We start from the raw sequence: 17500 nt of genomic DNA, 5'->3' as shown, positions 1-17500 counted from the left end.
CACAACAAAGGGTTAACCCTTTCACTGCCACACAACAAAGGGTTAACCCTTTCACTACCACACTACAGAAGGTTAACCCTTTACTATCACACTACAGACCATCTTGTGCTTGTGTCGTTAATAAAAAGGACAATAATTATTAAGACTTCAATCAGTAATCTTTTCCCTAAATAACATTTCAGAAGCCAAAGGATCTTTTGTTCCATCATCCGGTATCATACCGGTCGATTCCAACCATATGAAATCCCACCGACACATCCCAAGTCATAACTAAATAATCAAAAAAGAGTTTGCGGTTGAGGTGCCATCATTCTGAATACTGAAGGTGGACTGACCTACAGGGCTAGGTGCCATCATTCTGAATACTGAAGGTGGACTGACCTACAGGGCTAGGTGCCATCATTCTGAATACTGAAGGTGGACTGACCTACAGGGCTAGGTGCCATCATTCTGAATACTGAAGGTGGACTGACGTACAGGGCTAGGTGCCATCATTCTGAATACTGAAGGTGCAGTGACCTACAGGGCTAGGTGCCATCATTCTGAATACTGAAGGTGGACTGACCTACAGGGCTAGGTGCCATCATTCTGAATACTGAAGGTGGACTGACCTACAGGGCTAGGTGCCATCATTCTGAATACTGAAGGTGGACTGACCTACAGGGCTAGGTGTCACACTGTTTACCTGAGCTTCACTGCTGGATGGCTGGTTCTGGACGGGCATCTCAGTCCTGGCGTCTCTGGGCGTGGCGTCTGCACCGGTGGTCTGAGAAACCTTCATGTCGTCTTTCAGGACAACGGTGTCACACATCCTCACAAGGAGAATGACACCGGAAGACGTTGGCTAATGCTGGGGAACATGAGAGACAGACAGACAGACCAATGAAATCACTGAATTACAACTAGTTAAAAACGCTATCTGACATTGGCCCGGTACCAGATTAAAATAGCGATCAGATGATGCATAATTCTATAATTTGACACCTAAAGGGACTCCATCTGAGGTAGTAAGATTGATTATTTATAGCCTCAGAACATCTCCCTTTCTTTCACTGTCCAATGTTGGCAGCTATGTGTCAGGTTGATGCTAGATCTAATGCCTAACCCTAAACACTCAAACTACCTACACATTTTTCTAAAGTCATAGCATGTTCCCCCTATTTGTCTGTAGTGTTGGAGAAGGACAATAGAAATGCATTATTTGAAGCCTCAGAACATCTCCCTTTCTTTCACTGTCTAATGTTTGCAGGTATGTGTGAGGTTGATGCTAGATCTAATGTTTGCAGGTATGTGTGAGGTTGATGTTAGATCTAATGTTTGCAGGTATGTGTGAGGTTGATGCTAGATCTAATGTTTGCAGGTATGTGTGAGGTTGATGCTAGATCTAATGTGTGCAGCTATGTGTGAGGTTGATGCTAGATCTAATGTGTGCAGCTATGTGTGAGGTTGATGCTAGATCTAATGTGTGCAGGTATGTGTGAGGTTGATGTTTGCAGCTATGTGTGAGGTTGATGCTAGATATAATGCCTAACCCGGCCTAAACACTCAAACTACCTAAACATTTTAAATAAATGTAAACATTTTCTTAATATATAATAATAATAATAATAATAATAATAATAATAATAATAATAATAATAATAATAATAATAATAATAATAATAATAATAATAATAATAATAATAATAATAATAATAATAATAATTTCTTCCGGGCTGTCTGATCTAGTATCTACCTACTGTATTTGTAATGACCTACTTCCTGCTGATAAGCCCTCATTATGCAGGCTGAAGCGAACACACCCCCTGCCATGAGACTAATGCACATGTGGACCCATACGCGCCCCCCACACACAGAGGGAGGGGTGACATATGGTGTGTGAGTGTGATGATTAATGGGTTATAGAGATGGGTCTACGCCAAAGAATTCTAGATTACCCTATTGGCTCTTGGATTTTTTTATAAAATAAAATAAGCCTATGTGACCAGAATGTACCTACTAACACAACAGGGCTGGTATATAGGAAGAATAGAACCATAGTTTATATTTTGATTAGACTCATTGATCACAGAGATGTTTTTCTATGTTCTATTTTTATTAAATTTGTATTCTGTATTTTATTTTATTATTATTAATAATTATTGAATTTTTTTAACTATGTTTTAACCCTGTAACACTTTGGGATCCTAGTGAACAAAAAGTGCACTACAAATACAATTTATTATTATTATTATTATTATTATTATTATTATTATTATTATTATTATTATTATTATTATTATTATTATTATTATTATTATTATTATTATTATTATTATTATTATTATTATTATTATTATTATTATTATTATTATTATTATTATTATTATTATTATTAAATTACCTCTCATTACCTCTTAGTTTTAGGTCACTTGGAGATTCATAAGTGTGATATTTAAATGTACAGGTAGGGACATGAGGAAATATCCTGCAGCTGAATGGAGAAATACCATAGAGACTGAAGGAGCCTGAAAACAGATCAAACCTAACCTAGCTCAATGACGGCCAGTGTCCGAATGTAATTGCTTGAATTAATTAATTTATATATTAATTAATTAATTATTCATATATACAAACTTTTCAAACAATGTTAACGTTCTGCCGTTTTTTATACAGGTCAAATACAATGGTAGTCAGTAGGAATAGTGTCTGTGTTTCCCCCAAAAGTAGGCAAAGTACCCAGATTTGCCGTCTGATGTATTGAGACTAATATGGTGATATATCCTCAGAATGGATACATGCTGATGCTTTAACATGATGCTTTAATGTGATGCTTTAACATGATGCTTTAACATGATGCTTTAATGTGATGCTTTAACATGATGCTTTAATGTGATGCTTTAACATGATGCTTTAACATGATGCTTTAATGTGATGCTTTAACATGATGCTTTAACATGATGCTTTAATGTGATGCTTTAACATGATGCTTTAACATGATGCTTTAACATGATGCTTTAATGTGATGCTTTAACATGATGCTTTAACATGATGCTTTAACATGATGCTGATGCTTTAACATGATGCTTTAACATGATGCTGATGCTTTAACATGATGCTTTAACATGATGCTTTAACATGATGCTTTAACATGATGCTGATGCTTTAACATGATGCTTTAACATGATGCTGATACTTTAATGTGATGCTTTAACATGATGCTTTAATGTGATGCTTTAATGTGATGCTTTAACATGATGCTGATACTTTAACATGATGCTTTAATGTGATGCTTTAACATGATGCTTTAACATGATGCTGATACTTTAATGTGATGCTTTAACATGATGCTTTAATGTGATGCTTTAATGTGATGCTTTAACATGATGCTTTAACATGATGCTTTAATGTGATGCTTTAACATGTTGCTTTAACATGATGCTTTAACATGATGCTTTAACATGATGCTTTAACATGATGCTTTAACATGATGATTTAACGTGATGCTTTAACATGATGCTTTAACATGATGCTGATGCTTTAATGTGATGCTTTAACATGATGCTTTAATGTGATGCTTTAATGTGATGCTTTAACATGATGCTTTAACATGATGCTTTAATGTGATGCTTTAACATGTTGCTTTAACATGATGCTTTAACATGATGCTTTAACGTGATGCTTTAACATGATGTTGTGTGGGTGTACTGTATGTGCTTGTGGCTGTGTGGGTGTATGTGTTTGTGGCTATGTGTGTGTATGTGCTTGTGGTTGTGTGTGTGCTTGTGGCTGTGTGGGTGTATGTATGTGTGTGTGTGTGTGTGTGTGTGTGTGTGTGTGTGTGTGTGTGTGTGTGTGTGTGTGTGTGTGTGTGTGTGTGTGTGTGTGTGTGTGTGTGTGTGTGTGTGTGTGTGTGTGCTTGTGGCTGTGTATGTGTTCGTGGCTATGTGTGTGTATGTGCTTGTGGCTGAGTTAGTGTATGTGCTTGTGGCTGTGTGTGTGTGTTTTTTATTATCTGTTGTAAGGTGCACTTTAACAATTGTGTGTGTGCATGTGCGCATGTGTGTGTCTGTTTTAAAGTGCACTGTGTCTGTGTTCCCCCTCCAGTGGTGATCAGAGCTGTTTCCCATCTGATCGGCTGAGGAGCAGTCTCTCTCTCTCTTTCTGTGTGTGTGTGTGTGTGTGTGTGTGTGTGTGTGTGTGTGTGTGTGTGTGTGTGTGTGTGTGTGTGTAGGTGTGTGTCTCTTTCTCACACACTCTCTGTCTCTGTCTCGCTCTCTTTCTCTCTTTCTCTGTTTCTATATCTCTCTGTGTGTGTAGGTGCGTGTCTCTTTCTCTCACACTCTCTGTCTCTGTCTCTCTCTCTCTTTCTCTCTCTCTCTCTCTGTTTCTATATCTCTCTCTCTGTGTGTGTGCGTGCGTGCGTGCGTGTGTGTGTGCGTGCGTGTGTGTGTGTGTGTGTGTGTGTGTCTCTCTCGGGAGTCCAACGCTGAATTTCAACGACCTGTCAAGTGTCAGACAGAAGTGATGGCGATGGTATTTTACATTTCAACATTCTGAAAACCCCTGAGTCCTGCAGCGTTGCTTTTGAATAATGACAAGTCTTTTTGCTGACGCTTCTGATATGGAGGGAAATCTCTGGAGTCGTCCTAGGAATATCTGAAATATTTGGAGGTGTTTGGCTTAATCAGTGCTTCTGCAAAGCAAGGATACAGGACTGTTATATTTTTGATGCATGTGAACATCTTGTCAACATCTCATCAATATCTCGTCAACATCTCATCAATATCTCGTCAACATCTCATCAACATCTCGTCACAATCTTGTCAACATCTCGTCAACAGTAATGTCAACATCTCGTCAACATCTCAGGTTAACCTTTCACTACCACACTACAGAAGGTTAACCTTTCACTACCACACTACAGACGCATCTGTATTGTCACAGTGAAAGGGTTAACCCTTTGGTAGTGTGGTAGTGAAAGGGTTAACACACATGACGAATGGCATAAAACACACCAAGCTAGTAGGGGCGGGAATGACCAGAGGCCCCACGATACGATATTATCACGATACTAGTAGTCACAATATTGTAATGTCACGATATTGCGATATATTAGCTTTTTTCAACTGCTAATGATGTCCCCAATGGAAAACATCTGCAAAAAAAATACACATCATCTGTTTTATCTAATAAGATAATGGTTTCAGTCTGTTCACCTCATTCCAATCGTTTTATTACAACAAAATGGGACTGTCAAAACATTTTAAATATCGATACTTGGTGTCATGAATCTCATGTGATAACCCTATATGGATACAATAGCTGCACGCAAAATATGGTAATACAGCGCTGTATGCATTGTTCCCACTCCTACAAACGATGAAACCAAAGTTAGAACGTACTGGGTGCTGCTGCTGCACGTGGCAGTGTTGCTGAGGAGGAGAGGGTCTGGCTGAGGCTCCTGCTGGGGTCCTGTGTGGGCTGGGCTGGGCCGCTGGTGCCTCTGGCCTCCTGGGTCTGTCCCGTCCATGTCAGCCGCTCCAGACAATGCCCGGGACCTGCGCCGTACTCATGCCCTTTGACCTGCCACCACAGATAGAGAGAGAAACAGAGAGAGAGAGAGAGACAGACAACAGTGGATGGGTTAGGAGGGAGTGGGGCATATACTGACAGGAGATGAGATGTGTGTGTGTCTGTGTGTGTGTGCGTGTGCGTGTGTGTGTGTGTGTGTGTGTGTTACAGTTTAAAGTGTGTGTGGAGTTAATTTCTGAGTGACTTGAGAAATACTACCACTAATCATCTAGACTACTGTCCTATTTACATGTAAAATAAATAAATGACATGTTTTATTTTATATTTCTTATTGTGTATTCATTACTGTGGTGGATTAGGCTACTGCACAGGTCTTCTTCACAGTCACAGCTTTAACCTCTTAAGCCTGGAGCCCTATTTTCTGAAAATCCGCCTAAAATACATACCTAAGTAAATGCAATATTGCTCCACTTCTACAAGGGCCATTTGCATATTATTGGTATCTAGGTACATCTATGGACCTCAGTGAATGTATTCCCAGTGTCAGAAATATTGTGTCTATTACTAGGCCTACTTAAATTGTGATGGAACAAAGGAGAATATGAATTATGATTTTTGTTTGCATCTTTGACAGTGAATAACACCATGCTAATAATGACCGGACATGAAAAAACTGCCACTGATCTCGTTCAGTACCTTCTTGAGAAAAAATCGAAGGAAATGAATAAAGGGAAGATGATTAAACAGAAGGTTTTGTAGATACAGTACTGAATTCTCGCATCCAGACCAATGCAATTTGAAATATTATTATAGAATATAGAATAGCAGGCTTATAAATTACCTTATTATAGCCAATTTGTGAGGGCTGGCCCAGCATTGCGTGCTTCAAAATAAATACGGCCTTTGTTTTTGGCTCTGAATTACCGGTAACTCTGAATTACCTGTCTGTGTCGTGCTATTGGGGTCGCATACAAACCATAACATTACGATCCGACCATGTCGACGACCCCAGCCGACACAGACAGTGTTAGAGCAGCCTTGGCAGGTCAGATCCAGCTGACCAACGCCCACACCCAACAGCTAGAGGCGGCTGCGGCTGCTGTGCAGGGCCTCCAGGCCCAGGTCCAGCCACTCCAGACTTCTTTGGATGTACTAACCACCCAGCAGACTGCGCAGGGTAATCAGCAGGCAGATATCCTACACCAGTTGCAGGTTCTCAGTACAGCATTTAACACCCTGCTGTTAAACCCACCTGTTGCAGGAGCCCCAGCCAGCCTACCTCCCGCTGTCGCGGCTGACCCTGCACCTCCCAACCCAGCCCCCCGGGAGCCCCATCTCTCCAGCCCACGACTGTTTGACGGTAACTTCGAGGGCTGTGCCACGTTCATCATGCAGTGTGAGTTAGTTTTCATTCATCAACCCAGCAGATTCACGACGGAGGCTGCCCAGGTGGCTTACATGATTAACCTGCTCACAGGCCGAGCAGCTCAGTGGCTCACTGCTTCCTGGTCCATAAGGGCTAATTTCTGTTTTTCCTACTCAGCTTTCGTGGCGGAGCTCCGAAGGGTATTCCACCATCCAGCTTGTGGCCAGGACCCTGGAACTCGGTGGCAGTGTCACCGACTACACGCTGGAGTTCAGACTGGCTGCAACCGAGAGTGGTTGGAACAACCAGGCGCTTCGCCTCACTTTCCTGAGGGGTCTCAACGAGGCTGTGAGGGACCAGCTCGCCATCCGGGAGGAGCCCGATTCGATCGAGGCCCTAATTAGCCTCGCCATCCGCATCGACGGACGCCTCCGGGAGAGAAGGCGCGAGCGAGCCCGACTGGGACCCCCAACAACCCCCTAGTTATCCTGCACTCATGACTGGACTGCTGCTCATTCTGCCGCCCCCGCGACTGGTACGTACTTCACCTCCCAGCCTGTGACCAGGGAGGAACCCATGCAGCTGGGAAGCACACGCCTTAGTCCGGCCGAACGGGAGGCCCGATTCAGGTCCGGCCTTTGCCTCAACTGCGGCCTTAAGGGACATCGAGTCAACAGTTGTCCTGCCCGGCCAAAAGACTAGGCTTGCTGGGACCTCGGGAGATCCTAGTGAGCCGTTTTTCCTGTTCCCACACCCCTGCACCACCGAACCATCTGACGAGCGTTACCCTGGCCTGGGCGGACCAGCGGATCACGGTGGGTGCACTCGTTGACTCTGGGGCTGATGAGAGCTTCCTGGATTTTGAGTTTGCCACCCAGGCTAACATTCCCTTGAGAACCTCGAGAAGCCCTTGGAGGTCTTCGCGCTGGACGAGCACCGCCTGGCCAACATCACTTAGCGCACCAGATTCTCAAACATAAACATAAAAACGGACAACACGCTCATCACAGACAAGCTGGATGTAGCCAATTACTTAAACATTTTCTTCACAAACATAGCCACAACACTGGTAAACAAACTACCCTCCCACTCAGGGCTTTATGGGGTAGAACACATAGTAGCTTACTACAAAAACCTAGGGGTCCGCAAGGACGACTTCAAGCTGGAAATGGTAGCAACAGATGAGGTACTCAAAAAACTGAGCGCCCTCCAACCTAACAAGGCCACTGGCCATGACAACATCCTGAGTACCATGATCTCGGGGAGGTTTTCAGCAAGTCCCGGGCTCAGGCCCTTCCTCCTCATCGGCCTTACGACTGTGCAATTGACCTCCGCTCTGGGGCTCCCCTTCCCGGCAGCCGCATTTACAGTCTGACCATCCCCGAGAAGGCAGCAATGGAGGAGTACATCTCCGAGTCCTTGACAGCAGGCCTCATTCGGCCCTCGTCCTCCCCGGTGGCGGCTGGATTATTTTTTGTTAAGAAGAAGGACGGAGGCCTCCGACCCTGCATTGACTATTGCCAACTTAACGATATCACCATCAAGAACAAGTATTCTCTTCCTCTCATGAACTCCACCTTGAGCCCCTCACCCAGGCTACTGTCTTCACTAAACTGGATCTCCGGAGTGCTTACCATCTGGTCCGGATCCGAGAGGGCGACGAGTGGAAGACCGCCTTTAAGACTCCCAGGGGTCATTACGAGTACCTGGTAATGCCGTTCGGCCTCACCAACGCCGTCCTTCGTGACATGCTTGATGAGTTTGTGGTGGTCTACCTTGATGACATCCTCATCTTCTCCAAGACTCTCGAGGAGCATGTCCATCATGTCCGCCGAGTACTTGAGCGCCTTCTCCGCAACCGGCTCTTCGTTAAGGCGGAGAAGTGCCGTTTCCACTCCAATTCCGTTGATTACCTTGGCTTCATCATGGAGAGCGGCCAGACCAGAGCCGACCCCGCAAAATCCAGGCCGTGGTAGAGTGGCCGGACCCCTCTTCTCGGAAGGAGCTACAGAGCTTCCTCGGTTTTGCAAACTTTTACCGGAGGTTCATCCGGAACTACAGCCAAGTGGCGGAGCCACTTACCAAGCTGACCTCTCCCTCCCTGCCTTTCGACTGGTCTCCAGCAGCCTGCTCTGCGTTCCGTTCCCTCAAGAACAGATTCACCACCGCCTTGGTCTTACTCCACCCAGACCCCAAGAGGCAGTTCATTGTGGAGGTGGACGCCTCGGATACTGGACTAGGGGCTATCCTGTCTCAGCGGTCAGCGACGGACCAGAAGGTCCATCCATGCGCCTTCTACTCTCGCCGTTTCCTTCCTGCTGAGAGGAACTACGACATAGGGAATCGGGAGCTGTTGGCAGTGGTAGCTGCCTTGGAGGAATGGCGTCATTGGCTGGAGGGGGCCGAGGAACCGTTTACCATTTGGACTGATCATAAAAACTTAACATCCGCGCATCCAAGGGCCTCAACGGCTGGCAGGCAAGGTGGGCCAGCTTCCTCAGTCGGTTTGACTTCTCGCTGACTTTTCGTCCTGGGTCCCGCAACACGAAGGCCGACTCTCTGTCCTGGCTACACACCAAGGAGGATCCAACTACCGAGGATCCGACTCCCATTCTCCCTGAGGCCAGGGTGGTGGGTATGGTCACCTGGGGCATCGAGACCGTTGTCAAGCGTGCCTTACGTTTCCATCCTGCTCCGAGCAACGTACCTTTTCGTCGCCTCTTCGTCTGCGACTCTGTCCGGTCCTGGGTTCTTTAATGGGGCCACACCAGCCGGTTTGCCTGCCACCCCGGCGTCCACTGCACCTTCTCCTTCCTGGCTCGTCGGTTCTGGTGGCCCACCATGAGGAACGACGTCAGGGAGTTCGTGTTGGCCTGCACGGTCTGCGCCCGCAGCAAGGCCTCTCACCAAGCACCCGCCGGCCTGCTGCAGCCACTCCCCATTCCAAACTGACCCTTGGTCCCATGTGGCGTTGGACTTCATCTCTGGCCTTCCTTCCTCCCAGGGAAACAGTCATTCTAACTGTGGTGGATCGTTTCAGCAAGGGGGTCCATCTCGTGGCCCTTCCCAAGCTTCCATCAGCTCCCGAGACGGCGGACCTCCTGACAAGCCACGTGTTCCGCCTACATGGGTTTCCCCAGGACGTCGTCTCAGACCGGGGGCCCCAGTTCACCTCCCCGGTATGGCGGGCTTTTTGTAAGGGATTGTTAGCCTTTCCTCTGGTTACCATCCACAGACTAACGGGCAGACTAAGAGAATGAACCAGAGCGTGGAGTCTGCTCTCCGGTGTGTTGCTGCCAAGAAGCCTACATCCTGGAGCTGGTTCCTCCCCTGGGTCGAGTATGCCATCAACTCCCTGGTCAGCTCCGCCACCGGCCTCTCGCCGTTCGGGGTATCTCTGGGCTACCAACCCCCTCTCTTCACAGCACAGGAGTCGGAAGTGGCAGTTCCCTCCGTGCAGATTAATCTCGACCGGTGTCGTCGCGTCTGGGAGATCACCAGGACCGCTCTGCTCCGGGCATCGGAGCGCGCCAGTCGGGGAGCTAACCGACGCCGGACCCCAGTGCCGGCATACCAACCAGGGCAGAGGGTGTGGCTATCCTCCAAGGATCTCCCACTTCAATCCACCGCCAAGAAGCTGAACCCCCGGTTCGTCTGCCCTTTCGAGATCCAGAAGGTGCTCAGCCCCACGGCGGTGAGTCTAAGGCTTCCAGCCTCCATGCAGATCCATCCTGTGTTTCTTTTTTTTTAAACTTTGGCCATTCCCCTGGCTCTTTTATGTGTTTATCACATTTATACTGGTCAAGGATGACCGACAGAAACAGGCTGAAAGGGTTCAGATGGGGGGGAAGACACTCTGGGAAAGGCACGGCTGCAGTCGGGATTCGAACTCGCTAAGCCCCAGATCCGTGACGAGCACGGTTGTCCATGGCGCTGAAATAGCGCTCGCGGTACGTGGTGAGCTACTGGAGCTCCCCCCATCCTGTGTTTCATGTGTCCCGTGTAAAACCTGTCTCTCTCAGTCCCCTGATGCCTCCTGCCCCAGATCCACCTCCAAAGTTGCTAACAGGGAACCTGCTAACGTTAAGGAGGCAATCTGTAAACCTAACATCTTCAAGCGCACCACAAGAGGCCGCCAAAATGGGCCCCGCAGCAGCAGCAAACTCTTGACTGGAGAGGACAGACCGTGGACAGACACACAGCCGTCCATAACTCGATGAGCCGTTCACTAGTGTGATGTGTGCCTAGTGCCAGTGTATGCATGAGGGAGGTGTAGTGGTTACGTCATTTTAATTTTTTCCTGTTCCACCCTCTGTTCCACTTAATGTATTTCCCCATTGCCCATTTCTAAATGGGCTTGTTTAAAAGAAATAAAGCATGGACATTGTCATGGTGTACCTTTCTGTGCGTATTCATCCACAATCTATAGCTCAACATGAAAATATTCGTAATTAATCATAAAGGTAGCAAAATAACAACGTTTATGTTTTCGTTCACTGGTAAACTACACTGCTATTTTGGCGCTGCTGACTGACGTCACCACAGCGTAGCCTCCTGGCTTTAGTCGCAGACCTAGGATCAGATTTCCCTTTCATTCGATAAGCTTAACAATTCGTACAATGGGAAAATAACTGACCCTGAATCTGTTGCACCCAACACAGTTTATAGCCAACCACCATTTTCTTTTTAAATATTTGTATTTATAATTTAAATCGTATAACGTTATTTCGCTGGATATTAAATCACTGTAAATACTAATGTAAATCATTGTTTCGTTGTACATATTGTGTATAGTTTATAACGTTATTGTTTTTTATATAACGTTAGTTAAAATGGTTCTCTCCTCTTTGTATACTTTTGTCCTCACAAACAAAGCATTCTGCCAGGGAACTTATGGACACGACAATAGTATAAGGTTTTTGAGCTTGTAAGGTTAACGTTAGTTAGCTATCGTTGTATCAGCGGGCCGTGACGTGTAGCTAGCTAGCTTGCTAGCCGGCATGACGTGTGCAGTGCGTTGCCCCACAGGTCTGAGAAGAGGACCTGCACATTTTACTCGTTCCCAAAACTCCTCTACATGCCCCAATTTAAAATGGTTCACGACAGTAGACATTGCTAACGTCTAGTACGTTTAGCGGGGTAACGTTAACGTTAGCTAGCTAGCTAGCTTGATATCAGCTTGCCGTGACGTTGATTAGGCGACAGCATTAGGCTGCCTACTGAACAACAGGCTGCCTACTGGTAAATGTAGTTCTTTTTTTACGACAAATTAAAAATCTTATAACTACCTTTATTTCAACCAAAAATATGTTAGTGGTAGAAGGGAACTCATTTTGTGCAAAACTGGAAGCTTGTCAATTTCCATGAGGCAGAATTGTTACAATAGCCGTCCATTTTCCCAATGATGAATCCCTATACGGGTGGAACAACCAGTGACGTCACCTCCCTAGCCCACGGTTGGGTGCTACCAGGGGTGGTGAAGGAGGCAATTTCCACCCTACATTGTGGGGAGCGCTTTGATTGTCTAGAAAAAAACGCTATATAAATGTAATGAATTATTATTATTATTATTATTATTATTATTATTAATTAAAAGAGGGACAGTGTGAGCATTCGTGTTGTTCAAAGAAAGGGGACGATCTAAAGCTACATTGATCAATGAACGGATAGAAGTTTGACAGAAAGTCAACTCTGTCTGTCCAACAAATGGATACTGAACAAAAAACAGACATAGACAGACAGACACAGCCGATCACAGAAGATCAAAATAATCACTCTACAAATATTGAGCGTCATCTTGTAAAATGTCTGGTGTCACCAGTAATACCAGTGTTGTCATGAGTTTATTAACAGGGGGGAGAATGTCCTCACCGTGGTGTCCAAAATCCACATTATGAAACCTCATTTTGTCCATTATTAGTATGTTGGTTAAGTATGGTAAGTATGTTGGTTAAGTATGTTAAGTATGTTTAAAGGAACACATTATGGGAAATGCACTTACCGTCTTCTCCAGAGTCAGACAAAAAGATAGATACCAGTTTCCTCTCTGTGAAAAATAGTAAAGCCAGGTAGCTTTCTACTGAACGCAGAGAGGAAATTGGTATCTATCTTCTTGTCTAGTCTGATTCTGCAGAAGACTTCCCATAAGGTATGTTACATTTACATGTACATTTACATTTAGTCATTTAGCTTACGCTTTTAGGTAATAATTTGTTTGGTGGCTGCGTACTTTGTACATGTGTTTCTTTAAGTATGTTAGGTATGTTGGTTTTGGTCATTTAGCTGACGCCTTTATCCAAAGCAACTTACAAGTTTTGTACAACAAGTCAGCAAGAAGGGTCAATGATATTGTTCATCAAACACTATCGAATTTTGAGTGCATAGTAGTATAGACATAATAGCATGGTAGGTAGTAGTATAGGTATAGTAACATAGTACATAGCAGATAGTTGTAAAGTACATAATAATAATAAGACAGTAAGAAGGTTATTTATTTATTTATTTATAAAAAGAAAGTCAGATATTGATTGAAGAGGTGTGTTTTAATCAACGGCAGGTTTCAGCTGTCCTGACTGTGGTGGGAAGTTCGTTCCACCATTGTGGAGCGAGGACCAAGAACAGCCTGCTTAAGTATGTTGGTCAAATGTTATTAATGTGATGGTAAATGCATTACTTTAGTGTATAGGCTGATTGATTCTGTGCCTCCTTAACTCAACTAAACGTACAACAACCGATCACATGTTGAAAGACAAACATGTTGATGAATATCCTGACGTGATGGAGAACAAACATGATCAATATGATGGAGAATAAACATGATCAATATGATGGAGAATAAACATGATCAATATGATGGAGAATAAACATGATCAATATGATGGAGAATAAACATGATCAATATGATGGAGAATACACATGATCAATATGCTGATGTGATGGCGAATAAACATGATCAATATTAGATTCAAATGTATTGTCAAAGTTTGGCATCCATCCAGAGTGCAAATGTAACAGTAAAGTGCAATAGTACAATGTACAGGTGACCTGGGTATAAAATATACAAATATATATAAATACAGTATATACAGTGTAGTGCTAATCAGATGTATGTACAGAGTTGTAATATTAATACAGTATGTACAGTGATACAGGTAAGAGAGTATGGTAGTAGTCATACTGGCTAGCAGCATACTGTAAGTAAGAGTAGGTAAGGGATATGTACAGATACCTAATACATATAATATGCAGACATGATGGAGAATGTATTTGTGTGCTGGTGTTTAAAAAAGAGTAAAATGTTCCGCTCCCGAGGTAGGAAGTATGATAATACACTGTGATATGGATGGTCATCACCCAGCCCTACCGTGCACAATGAAAATAGGCAATCTTCTGGTATTCACTGAAACGGTCCCTGACCGGTGCTAATATTATTACTAAGTCCCTGAGTCCCCAAAAGAGAACCACAAGAGCAATATGACTGGAAGCAGCAGGATTATAGCTTCAAGTGATTTGGTCATCCGTTCTGGGAGGAATCAAGTCGGAGATATACGTTCTTATTCTCCATAGACTTGCACAACAGTGTTTTTCAACCGTAGCACATTTCTATCCATGTCTGGCTTTTGGCCAGTTCCTCTTTGACTTGCAAGCAAGCAGGGAGATGGACTAAAGAGTGCGTAGGCTCCGGTGGTATAAGCAAGTGTTACGTTTTTACTCTATTTAGAGTTAATTTAACTCTTACACAAGAGCAAGAGTCAATTTAACACCAATTCTGAGTGGGACCAAATACACTCGGGAATAGTGTTAATTTGACACTGCAAGATTTACTGTGTAATAATGCCCCATGCCTAATAAAACAGAGCATCAAATAAAACTATTGGCGGTTCACATTCATGGTCACTATATAACATGTATTTCAGAAGCTAATCCTACATCTTCCAGCCCGTCCTGCTAATTACGAACCCAAAGAAGCGTTGTCAGGGGAACTCTATAATTGGACCAAAAGCAATTAGGGATAAAGCCTTATGAAATGATATCTATTTCACTCGCCGGTCACCTGGATCTCAGACTGTGTAAAGAAACCACTGCAGTGACAAGTCTATTGAAATAACAGCAAAACGTGAACGGCCACAAATAAACCTGTATTTGCATCGGTTGCGTCGACACCAGGTAACAACATGCAGCAGCCCAGCTTAATAACAGTAATCTATAGCAGAGCGTGTAGGAAATCTATTAGCCATCCGAGAGGAGAGCTTCTAGGGAACATAGCAGGTGAACAATAAACAGGGAAAAACAACAACTGGCAACATCAGCTCTATCAACAATCTATGGAGAGAGGGTCTTCCAGTCATTAAGGGGGCTTTCACACTATAGCCATTCGGGGTCGAATCAGAGCGCGATCGCACAAAAATAGGGTGTGATGAGAACGCTCCTCCCCCCCTGTCACCGGGGACGCTGATTCGCTCCAAACCTCGACCGCTGGAATAGGTGGTATCGGGTGTGAACCAGCGTCCCCGACGAGGAGCGGGGCGTGGTGTGCAAGCTTACTGTAATACTTTCATGCTTGCTTGAATTTTGGGCAGATAAAAACATACAGCAACAACTGGACAATACCCACAAAAACGATATTTATGGGAAATTTGGCGAGTTCAGACCTCAACCAAACAAGCATGTTGAGCCTCACGGCTCAGTGGATGAAAACTTCGAGATGAAGCCACGTTACAAGCCCAAGACTTCCCTGGCTCGCATTAGGCCTGGCAATTTTTTTGCCATTGCTATACATTGGTTTCTTGTTCGAATGCATTTATTTCTATAGACCAGTGGTGCTCAACCAGTCGGCCGTGATCGACCGGTAGATTGCAAGCTGATTTTCAAGTAGACAGCGAGATTATTTTTATATAACATCGAGTATGTTGTCACGTCGCGGCTGAGATGAGACTTGCTTTAGCGCAGAGCTTTCCTCTCATTTCATTATAGACACAGACCAGAAAGGATCTTCAATGACATGCAATTGTAATTTCATTAGACACAGACCAGCGCGGACCTTCAATGACATGCAATATAATTGACGCGAGCAATGGGCTAACGTTAGCTGCTAACTAAGTATAACTAGGCTAAGCTAACTAGCGTTAGCCGCTAACCCTGGAAACCCTCAAAGCGGACTCCACGACACCAGTTCCATTCGTGAGAAAAGGGGGTGGGTTATATTGACAAGGCTTGACAACAGAGGTTCAAAGATAACTTCATATTTATTGGTTATTCGTTTCTTTATATCGGGCATCCAGTTTCCATCACCGTGTGTTCAACTGTTCCATGTGTTGACGTTCGAGTGTGACATCATCGCCTACGGCAGCTTACACGCTCAAAACGCAAACCTAAAACAAAAACCCGGAGCGAACCAAGACTGCAGTGTGTACACAAACCAGAGGGGGGAGAGGGGGGGGGGGGAGAGGGGGGGGGGGGAGTTCGCACTCAAGGACGGAGCGGAGCACCCATTCCTAATGAGAAAGCCCCCTAAAAGACCATTTGGAGGAAAATACCTGCAGCACAAATTGGGGAGACAGTGGGGAGGGGGGGGGGGGGCAGCTGGAGAACAATGGAGGGGGAGAGTAGGCATCGTAATGGCTTATTTATGTTAATTAGCTGGAAAATGAGAAGCTGTTGCGGATGGCAGCTACTGCAAGGCTCTCACTTCTCTCTCACCCAAGACGAGCAGCACAGTGAGGTCCAGCACCCCCAAGACCATCAGCACAGTGAGCCTAAAGGCACAGCGAGGTCCGGCACCCCCAAGACCATCAGCACAGTGAGGTCCAGCACTCCAAGACCATCAGCACAGTGAGGTCCAGCACTCCAAGACCATCAGCACAGTGAGCCTAAAGGCACAGCGAGGTCCGGCACCCCCAAGACCATCAGCACAGTGAGGTCCAGCACTCCAAGACCATCAGCACAGTGAGCCTAAAGGCACAGTGAGGTCCAGCACTCCAAGACCATCAGCACAGTGAGCCTAAAGGCACAGCGAGGTCCGGCACCCCCAAGACCATCAGCACAGTGAGCCTAAAGGCACAGTGAGGTCCAGCACTCCAAGACCATCAGCACAGTGAGCCTAAAGGCACAGCGAGGTCCGGCACCCCCAAGACCATCAGCACAGTGAGCCTAAAGGCACAGTGAGGTCCAGCACTCCAAGACCATCAGCACAGTGAGCCTAAAGGCACAGTGAGGTCCAGCACTCCAAGACCATCAGCACAGTGAGCCTAAAGGCACAGTGAGGTCCAGCACTCCAAGACCATCAGCACAGTGAGCCTAAAGGCACAGCGAGGTCCGGCCACATTAGCATATAATTGACTTGACTTTAACATCTTGCAAATTAATCCGTCCAAAGAAGTGCGCCTATAGCTCACAATATTCAGATCAAAGACTAGGCGTTGCAAATCAAAATATGAATTAAGATTCAGCAATCGCACAGCCAAAAACATACGTTTGCGAGTGAGCCGCCATGTTTTGAGACACAGAAGTCGAGGACCACCCATTGTCATCAACACCCGGTGAGTTCGAGTCGACCCGGCGTTCGCACTGGGATTGGTGAAAACACATGGTCACACACAGCCTTGGCAATGGAATCAACAC

The sequence above is a fragment of the Notolepis coatsorum genome, assembly GCF_963971535.1.
Source record: "Notolepis coatsorum genome assembly, chromosome: 1".
In the NCBI taxonomy this organism is placed as follows: Eukaryota; Metazoa; Chordata; class Actinopteri; order Aulopiformes; family Paralepididae; genus Notolepis; species Notolepis coatsorum.
Note: the sequence above shows the minus strand (reverse complement) of the source record.